The sequence below is a fragment of the Wolffia australiana genome, chromosome 1, assembly GCF_029677425.1.
Source record: "Wolffia australiana isolate 7733 chromosome 1, ASM2967742v1".
Taxonomy (NCBI): Eukaryota; Viridiplantae; Streptophyta; class Magnoliopsida; order Alismatales; family Araceae; genus Wolffia; species Wolffia australiana.
The window spans coordinates 8,152,414-8,163,525 of NC_135835.1; the positions used below are offsets into that span (position 1 = coordinate 8,152,414).

At 34.9% G+C, this 11,112-nt stretch overlaps 1 pseudogene; it reads left to right on the plus strand.

Annotated features, from left to right (window-relative positions):
• Positions 1-3,379: 3,379 nt before the first annotated feature.
• LOC144711177 (putative cytochrome c biosynthesis ccmC-like mitochondrial protein pseudogene) lies at positions 3,380-3,904 on the plus strand (annotated as a pseudogene).
• Positions 3,905-11,112: the final 7,208 nt, after the last annotated feature.

Genomic DNA, 11,112 nt, shown 5'->3' on the forward strand with positions numbered 1-11,112 from the left:
ATATTGTTTATCCTAAAAATCTCAAACATTTACGATAAAAAAGTTCCATACAATCTCACTGTTTTCTGCAATTTGATTTTGATTTTGATTTTGATCTCTGACCGAAAATTAAAATTTGGAATTTATATATATATATTTATTTATATTACTATTATATTTTAAAAACTATTAAAAAACATTGCATGTAAGTAATTCTAAGCCTTCATAAGTTTTAATTAAAATAAAAAATCAGTTTTTTTAGATAGTTGCCTCCCTGTGGATTGACCTCTTTCTTATCCTATTGTTTTTATATTTTGAAAAAGGGAAATTTATAAGTTTTATTAAATAAGTCTAACTATAACGACATGATTAATTGGCATTTAATCACACCACTTTTAGGCTTATCAATTCGCACCATTGATTGGGAGGCACTGTGAATAGAAAATTCTGGAAAAAAGGTATATACATATTTCGGAGTTTTTATTATTTTCCTTACGACATTCCTTGATTACTCTCATTCGGTTTTTCTTAAAAAGAAAAAAACTATTACTACTGAATGTTTATCAACTTATTATTGATTCCCCTTTCTTGTTATTTTCTTTTTTATGCTTGTCTGACTTCTTTTAATGGTTTGGTTGAGTTGTCCCTAGTATGAATGGTATAATATCGTTAAATCTTCATCTAGGTAACCTTGAGACAATCAGGTAAAGAAGGAGAAGTTCAAGCATTGAAAGTATTTTTGAGAGCTCCGAAGAAGAAAACCAACCAATAGAGGAAGAGATGGGCGACAACCAGAACCACCAAGCTGAAAAGGGAATGAGAAGAATGAGACTTAGAGAGTATTCTGACCCTACTGAAAGTGAAATCTACACAAAGATATATGGCCCTCTACCACAGAAATTTCAGAATTGATACAAACATGATCAACTAACTACCTACTTTTTATGGAAGATTTAGAGAAAATCCTTATAAGTTATTACACAATTATACTAAAATTTTCTCTGCTTACAGTTATGCAGGTGTTCCTCAAGAGATTCTCAAGCTTAGGCTCTTTTAGTTTGCCTTGAAAGATAGAGCAAAATAATGATTAAAGGGAACAGGCCACGAATTCCAATCGCGGAGTGAGATGCAGTCAAGCTTCTTAAAGAAATTTTATTCTCATGGCAAGACTACTTCCATAAGAAAGGCTATAAGAGACCTCAGCCATGGAAATGACACACTCGGAGGAACTCGGGAGAGATTCATGGCACTAACTAAGATTATTAAGAGCTGGAACATATTTTTTATGGAGGATTGAATGATCAAGAAAGACATCTAGTGGACATATCTGGTGGTGGGATGTTCCTTGATACTCATGCAGATGTATCTATGAAGCTTATGGAGAAGTTAGAGGAGGATTGGACATATGGCCGGATTTTTTCACACAATAGCAGAAATGCAGGTCCTAAACAAGGAATAATTATTGGCGTAAACACAGCAGAGCTAGAGCTGAGAATAGATAAATTGGATAGGGATATGAGCAAAATTGGAAAAACCATATAAGAGATAAATTACAACTTTAAATATTTTTTTCTAGGGGACTAAGGAAAAGACATTTGTATGTAATGGAAACTCTTCCACTAACCGTCGTTGTTGCTTTTTCTCTAGTAAAGAAAAACAACAACTTCACACCAAAGCAATTTGTCCAGAAACAACACCCTCAAATTTCAAAACTATTCCAAGCCCTTTTTCTCTAATTCTAATAAGTCTAACGATCAAATTTAATCAACTGTGATGGAATTTATCAGGGATATCCAAGAATAGAGGAAAGACATGCATGAAGGAAGATCTTGATGAAAAATCTAGAAGAGCATAAGAAATGATCAAGCGGGACAAGGAGCAAAAGTACCACAACCTAACCTCAGAATGAAAGGTAAATTTATAGATATCATTCTAAATGAAATAACCCCGTTATTAATCCCAAAAATTCAGGTCAACTTCCCACTCAACCAATTATTAATCCCAAAATATTGTTGTGTGTAGATAGTAATTTTTATTCTTCATGTTCTTTATCTCTTGGAAATATGAATAAATATTGTCCTGATACGGATAATAGTGTTACATCACCTACTATTTTAGATAATGATTATGACTGTAAATCTTATAATGATAGAAATAACCTCTGTTAGTAGTGAACATTTCTTGCAAATTCAAAACTTAGAAATAGAAAAAATTTGCTTGACACACATGAGAATGATGTAGATATAAATGAATTTACAGAAGAATTGGAAGGAGAGATGGAAAAAAATCCTAAAACTTAGGGTGCCAGGATGAAGAAAGGCATAAAAAATGGTAGACCCTAACTCAAAGGAATATATACCGACTATCACATTCCTGAGTGCTTTGAATTTGCCTGAGCAGAAACCAAGAAACAACCACCTATTAGAAAGAATTAAAAATGTTGCTATCACCACTCCTATAACCAAAGCTATCCAAAATATTCTTTTTTATGCAGAACACGTAAATGATCTATGTACCCCTGTTAGGAAACATAAAAAGGTACAACTTTCAGATCTCCCCCATGATAATTTCTTTGTGAAGTTCCTCTTCTGCCATTTCCTATACGAAGATGGTTCCAAATATATACCTTAGTGCTTGTATAAATGAGATTATGGCATCTTTGTTTATGTTGATATCCTTGGTTAATTTATTTGATTAATTTATTCCTTTATTTTTGTACCAAAATCTATTTCACCCTTGTTTTTATGTCTAAGAAACTTCTATGACTTTGTTCAAATAGGCAGGCCACACTTAAAAGTCAACCTCCTACGACAAAAATGAAAAATCCAGACCTACTTCCCCTTAAGTGAATCACATATATGACTTCCAGATCATTCCTCTTTCTAATCGAATGAGATCTTTCTCCTTCCAACAGTCCTGAAACCAACAACCAGACGATTCTTTGATTTAAAGGAAAAGATGTTCTCAATAGGAAAATTCTCACACTTACATGCTCATCAGAGAATACCTCACACCTCTATTTTGTATACTTTTTTCAACTGGCTGTATTTTCATCCAGCTCAATTCAAGGAATTGTATGAAGTGCCGGTTCCATTTTCTGAACAGCTGACTGAGCTTGGCTGTTTTTTGCTCCAATGACGGAAAGGGGCTCAACCACTGCCTTGAATGGAGTGTGTGTACCTAATTGATGGCCTACCTTGGGAAGGAGGAAGATAAAGGGAAGAGGACCTCAGTCAAAGGTATTGCAAATAATGAACAAAGTGGCTTCCATAAGTTTCTCCATACCAATTGAAGGATAGAAACCTTCCTCTTTGGAGCTCAAAGGTAACAAAGTGAACATCCGTGTATTTTTTATTCTACTAGCAAGGTAATGAAGTTTCACATGTTTGGTTCATGATTTCAACCTCCTTACTTTACGTCAAATACCAGAAGCTACGCACAGATTATCTTTTTTATTGATTTTTCTTAATAGCCATGGATATTCATTCAAGTCTTTGGGTTGCACCAACAGATTTTCTACAAAGTGGAAATTCTCATAGTTCATATGTACATGTTCCTGATGCTCGAATGAGTGTTGTTGTATGTATAGAAACAGCTATAAATAGTTCCTTATTCCCATTAATAAAACACCCCCTTCATCTTTGTTTCATAGAAAGATTAAAGAAATTAGTCCTTTTTCTACATTGGTTTCCTTGGTTACTAGCTGGGTTTGGGGGAATACCTATGTGGGGTACTTTTCAGGTGCGGGATGGTCTTTTAACTTCTGTATTCATCTTCTTTCCTTATTTACCTGGGTGTAGTGTGTTTACAAAAGCTTCATGTCAACCTGGCTCCTATTTTAATCCATGCTAGACCAATCGGTATACCAATAATAAAAATACCCAAATCATCAACCCAAATTAGTTGTGGTGTATATGGAGAGTAGGTGAACTAAAGTCCCCAAATCATCAGTACACAATGCAAGTATACAAAGTAGAAATATCATTTTTAAAAGCACAATTTTGAAGATGGAAGATAGATTAAAACAAATAAAATAATCACAAATATATTGGTCACTGATAAATCAGAAGTAACTGACTCAAAAACATCTCATCAAAAGGAAATAGATGGAAACAAAAAAAGATAAATGAATGAATAAATAGATCTCCATGAAATCAGGAAAAACACTTTTGCTTGACGATTTTCAAAGAAAATCTGGAATTATTATTTTATTCTTTCTATTTACCATGTTTCAAGATTGATGAATTATGTGGGATTGAGCTTGACATATAAGTATAGCATGATCTTGATGCAAATTTGTATAATTGCCTTAGTGTAGAAGAATTATCTTGGAGAATCATTATTTATGATGATCATGTGAAAAGGGAGCCAATGCAATCCACACAATCAAATTGTGTTGATCATGTGAAAAGGAAGTGAAATCAATTTTTCTTGAATCAAATATGTAATTCATCAATTCTTCAAGCATGCTATGTTAACTTGTTCTTGTGTCCAGCTTCAGCGTGTTGAATCATGCTTTGAATCATCTCACTCATTTTGATGAACCATGTTATTGATCCACCATTGCTTTTTGGATGTTCTAATCACAAGCCAAGGGGATGGCAACCACGGAAAGGAAGTAGAAGAAGGATGGAAACTAGAAGAACTCGTGCCCATATAAATTTTATTATGGGATTTCTCTTATTTACATCTAATCAAAAAATTTCACAAAACTCATAAACTTTAAGTACATCTTCCAATGTCCAAAAGATCACCTATGCCCTACAAGTTGAATTAGGGATTTTAATTAGTTATTTTAATTTATATTTATTAAAAATATATATAATGAGTTTTCTACTTAGTACTATGAAAATGATATAGGGCAATGAGTAGATCCACAAGAAGGCAGTAATTCAATTTCATAATTTTTTAGAGCTAGTGAATGAAAAAATAAGTTCACAACTCGAAATACACTTTTAGGGTTTTTTTGGGATTTATAGAATTTATATTTTAACACAAAGGCAATGTATTTACTATGTTTTCTCATAAATTTATATGATTTTCAAATGGATTTAAATTAAAATAAAACGATTGGAAACGATTAGAAACGACGCTTTTGGAGCGCCAAGTGTTGGTTGAGCCTAATGGAGATGAGTGGAGTGGAACACATGAAAGAGATACCATGATGTTTGTGACGGTGATGATGGTGGATATGTGTCGATGAAGAGTAGAGTGGGCCCAATGATGATGATTTTACCTTGCTGGTATGACGGAGATGGATATGAATACACGTTGATGAGCGGTAGAGTTGGAGGTGGTGTGTGTTTCAAACCTTGGATATCATTGATAATAACCTTGGGAAAAGGATGAAGATGTGATACAAAAAAAATAAAGATCACACTCTAACGCTCTTGGAGTACAAGAATGGAACCAGACAATATTTTGAATGAGTAAATCACTATGTTAATTATAATGAGGAATAAAATACAAGGGTGCCTTTTTTACAAGGATGGGGGTTACTTTATAGATCAAAATGGTGGATGAATAGAGGAAGAAAATATGGAACTATTAGGTTCTAGAGGCCTAGATCTGGATGAAGAATCCAAATGAAACGTAGTAGAAGGCTTGTCCACGAAACGTAGCATAATACCATAGACAAAACTATGAAACAAAGCGCTTGTCCACGAATCGCATTCATGATTTATTGGATCCTTGAACGAGTCATGTAGAGCTGCCTATGTGTGTGGCCTCTAGATGTATCCACACGATCCTTAGCACATCAAGTCTCCTCCTTTACCTTAACGGGCTTCGTTCACCTTTCGTCATCATTGTTACGTCATCCTGATTGCATCGAGAGTGCAGAGGAGGTGTGGGGATAAGAATGGGAAAGCCCCAAAACAATTCTTTCCCAAGTGAATTTCCTTCAGGGCCTTCCCCTATTTATATTAAGTGGGTATTTTTCATAAAAAGCCCCCAAAAATTAAGTATATCTTTTGACATCCAAAAGACCATTTATGTGTGACCCTCGAGGCCCATGTATCAGTCAAGCAGTCCAATAACCTTTATTGGCCTTCTAAATTAATTAAATATATCGCCATATAGATTAATTAACATCAGATTGATTTAACCCAATCGATAGGTTGAGTCTCCGACACAGGGATGCCAAGCTACGCCTCGTGCTCTAGAAGATACAAAGGAGTGTGTATCGACCCGCTCATGGAACTTGTTCATCATCGGTTACCATGTATATATAGTCCTTCATCCACTTGACGCTCCTATGATGACTTAGGGTATGGTTAAGTGTCAAACCCTAATCGGTCATCTAAGGTAGTACTCATGTGTTCATAAATCATCGGAGAACTCTTCTACGATATTTTGTTGCCTTGGCCAAGGACTTCATTACATCGTCTTCCTCTTATACCGAGGGTGGATGATCCCATCTTGACAACTCAATCATCTTCGTGAACTTCTTGATGCACTCAAACTAAAACTACTTACAATTGCATGATTAGAGACTCATAGGTCATAGTCAAAGTACAAATGTCCATCGACAAGATGTCTTCGATGTCTCAGGTCTAAGGACCACTTACAAAATTGTGATGTGAATCAACATGATTAGCAATTTGATATAATACCATTCTGAGATCCGTACGATCAATTTAGTGAATTCTTTCCACTAAAGAGCACCCAAGATCAATCCTTACTATCTCCACACTAATGGCTATGAGAACGGATATACTCATCATATGAGTGAAGCTAGATAGTGTTATTATATCCAGATACATCGATATCCTTCTCAAGTATCCTTCAAATAGGAATATTTAGAACACATGCTTAAAGACTACTGATATCCATATTATTATATCATCATAATTCACTAAGTCTGATCATATCTTTATGGACCTCATTAAAAGCATTACATATGCATTATAATGAATATATTCTATTAATAAACATGGAACGAGATAAAGAATGTGTGATTGGCTTATTGGCCATATATATTTCCATCAAGAACTACCTTCAAAATTTCAGCTGAAAGATCATTTTGGATAGTTATGTATCATTAATCAGACTTAGAGCAATCTGAGCCATCAGATTTTTCTTGCAACTCCAATTTTGTGGCAGATTGCCTAGTTACATACAATTCCAGGAGCAGAAAAAGTTTTAAAAAAAACTCACCAAAAAGATGTAAATACATTCAAAGTTGTACTTTCTTCGCTATATTAATGTCATAAATTTCCAAAAAAAAATAACAGAAAATCTAGAACTTTCAGGCTAAATAAATCCTTAGAAAATATTAAACTTTGTCTAAATTTATATTTTTGGACTTATAAAAATATTTTTGTTATGAAATTTATGTCATACATATGTTAAAAAACAATAAAATATAGGAAAAAATAAAATTCATTCCAAAAATGTAATAAATAATTTTAAGCCTTAATGACATGAATTTATGATAACATGAATATTAATTTATGAATTTATGATAACATGAAAACAAACACATAAATGCATGAAAGTACTATAAGAATTAGCATGTTATTGTTGATTATCAGGCCCTACGTCAAGGGGATCCCCGTGTAAAAGGGATCGCTAAGAGAAACCCAGATTTGGCCAAATTTTGGTCAATTTTAGATAATGTATTGGGATAGATTGCATAAAAATTGACTAGTTTTTTTTAGTGAGATTTGAATGGAGAAGAAATGGGATGCAGATTGGAATGGCAAATGGATGAAGATTTTAATTAATTTTTAGTTATAGAAAATAGCTATATTTTAAAAGGTTTAGAGATAGTGAACCTTTAAAAATAGAGAGAAAGTGATGTTAAATGAAAGACAAGTAGCAGAGATGAATGGGGATGATGGTAAAACTTTTTATCTAGGTTCCTAAATTATTTATTCTTATGTCTTGGGCCCCAGTGCGTCTTTCTAGATTTTTATTCTTATGTTTAACTAGGATCATGCATTTTTTCTGTAATAAAATAGTGAACAAAGGATGAACACTTCAAAACACTTATTTCTACTAAGTTGAACAATTTAGATCTTTTAGATATTTATCTTGCTGGCTAGCCAATATTTGAACATCTCTCAAGTGTCGTAAAGAGAGAGAAAGAGAACATGTATCCTAGCTTGTGACGTAAAATATTCTTATATTTTTTATTTTCTCTCATTGTCATTCTTTCCACATTTCTCATTTGTTAAATTTGGATCCCTCAAGCTCATTCATTAAAAGTAAATTTAATACAAGAATATTTGTTAAATTTGAATCCCTCAAGCTCCTTCATTAAAATTTAAATTATGCGATCCTCATTAAAAGTAAATTTAGCTTTATTTTTTGAGCGATCCAAGACGTGGCCCACACCCCTCTAACTGCTCTTTAGCGCAAACACCAAAGTTCTCCAATTTGGCCCAATAGCCCAATAAATGGCTCTAAAAAGCAGATGGCGGTCTCCAGCAAATTGATTATCGTCCATATTAATTCATGTAAATTCTACACACATGGGACTTCAAAGTAATCATACGTAAAAAAACTGCTTAACATATAAGTCAAACAGGACTAAGTAAAATGTCCAAAAATATGTTTAAAATATTGAATAAATTAAATTTAAATTTATTTTAAATATTGTAGTGTTTAGATGATAAATTCAATATTTAGACACGTGAACTCATATAAAATGTATGTAATGACAGGCACATTTATTGTGTTATTAATGTGTGGTCCTCTACGCCCATGTAATTAATTTTAGTTTATGACTCTATTAGCCTAATAACCATTACTTTTTAAGTTTATTAATTATATATATCAACTTGTAGATTAATTTATCAGTGATCAATTTAACTTAATCGGTAGGTTGATTTTACTGCTCATGGGACGTCAAGCTTCAACTCGTGCTCTAGAAAATACAAAGTATTATATGGAACCTTATCATCAATGTTTACAGTGTACGTATAGTCTCTCATCCACTTTACGCACCTAACAGACTAAGGGAATGGTCAAACCTCAAACCCCAATTAATAATCCAAATTAGTATTGAAGCATCATAAATTCATAAAAATTCTCCAAAACTCCACTGTCTTGGCTAAGGACTTCATCCCATCATCTTCGTTGAGCAATCCCCTCTTAGACAAACAATATCATCTTGACAACTCAATCGTCTTCATCAACTTTTGCATCTGAGGTAGGACAATTAAAATCTCAGGATTAGAGCTCATAGGACATAGTTAAACACAATCATTCATCTACATAATATCCTTGTTGTCTCAAGTCTAAGTATCAGTTACAAAACTATGACATAATTGAACCTGATTGATTCTTAGAATAATGCCATTCCTGGATTCATATATATCTATTCAATGAAACAAGTCTATAAAGATCACCCCACTATCTATCATTTCTCTACGTTAATAAGTGTGAGATAGTCCATACTCATCATATGAACAAACTTAGACAATTTAATCATTTTCAAGTATTTTGATATCCTTCTTAATTATCCTTCAAAAAGGAATATTTAGTACACTTTTTATAAAAATAATTATCACAATGTTATGGCCTCATTACAATTTATTTAATCATCGCATGTATTCATGTACATTAATTATAAGCGTCACATATAAATTAGAAAGAGTATATCGTATCAATTAACATTAGGTGAGATGTGAAATGTAAGATTGGATTACAAACCACATATATTCCACATATATGGTGATGAAATCATATTTCTAGTAGCATAGTGAAAGAAACGGAAGATGGTATCTAATTCTCAACGGTTCTAGAGGCTAGACAACTGGACAGTTTGAGATGTTTTCTCAAGGAACAATAAATCACATACTATATCCATTCAAAAAGTGAAGTTTTTGGTTATATGTTTTCACTTTCAGCTCCATCTTTAATTTGCTATTCAGCAACGCAATCAATTTCAGATTGAGTCAACAAAGCCATGATTTCCAGCACATGAGACTTGTAGGAAGGAGAGACCTGCGGGAGAGAGAGAGAGAGAGAGAGTTGTGGGAGATGATAGACAGACAGACAGAGAGAGGGAGACTTGTGGGAGAAGAGAGAAAAAGAGAGACTTCTGGGAGGGAGGGAGGGGGAGAGACTTGTGGGAAGAGGAGAGAGAGAAAGAGAGAGACTTGTGAGAGGGAGGGAGAGAGAAAAAGAGAGAGACTTGTGAGAGGGAGGGAGAGATAAAAAGAGAGAGACTTGTGAGAGGGAGGGAGAGATAAAAAGAGAGACTTGTGAGAGGGAGGGAAAGAGAGAGAGAGAGGGAGGGAAAGAGAGAGACCTGTAAGAGGGAGGAAGACAGAGAGACTTGTGGGAGGTAGGGGAGAGATAGAGACCTGAGGGAGGGAGGGAGAGGGGGAGAGAGAAAGAAAGAGAGAGACTTGTGGAAGGGAGGGAGAGAGAGAGAGAGACTTGTGGGAGTGAGGGGGATAGAGAGAGAAAGAAAGAGAGAGACTTGTGGAAGGGAGGAAGAGAGAGAGACTTGGGGGAGGGAGGGAGGGAGAGAGAGAGAGAAAGAGAGAGACTTGTGGGAGGGAGGAAGAGAGAGAGAGACTTGTGGGAGGGAGGGAGGAGAGGGAGAGAGATGTGGGATTGAGGGTGAGAGAGAGAGAGTGAGAGTGAGAAAGAGAGACATGTGGGAGGGAGGGAGAGAGAGGCCTGTGGGACTGAGGGGGTAGAGAGAGAGAGAGAGACTTGTGGGATTGAGGGGGTAGAGAGAGAGAGATCTGTGGGATTGAGGGGGTATAGAGAGAGAGAGAGAGAGAGAGAGAGAGACTTGTGGGAACCCTAGAACCTTGATTGGGACGCTAATTAATTGATGAGTCTAAATCCCTCTATTACTTCCTCTGATATGTACCTGTCGCGATGGTTTCAAAGCCCATCGCTCATCTTTTAATCGCCCTCGATTTCAAATCCGACGGTCCTCGTTTTCTCCACGGCCACCTAACCAGTGGGCCAATTCATTTTGGGCCGAAGGCCCAATGGGCTTCGCCCAATTCCCTCAAGTCCATCGCTCCGTTACAAAGGCACCATTACAAATCACTTTTTACTTCTCTGTCCAATGAAGGGGCACAAAAAGGGATTTTAAAATAAAATAAGAATAATAAAGGTGTATAAAGCTCTGAAACCAAAACACGAGGTTTTAATCCTTGT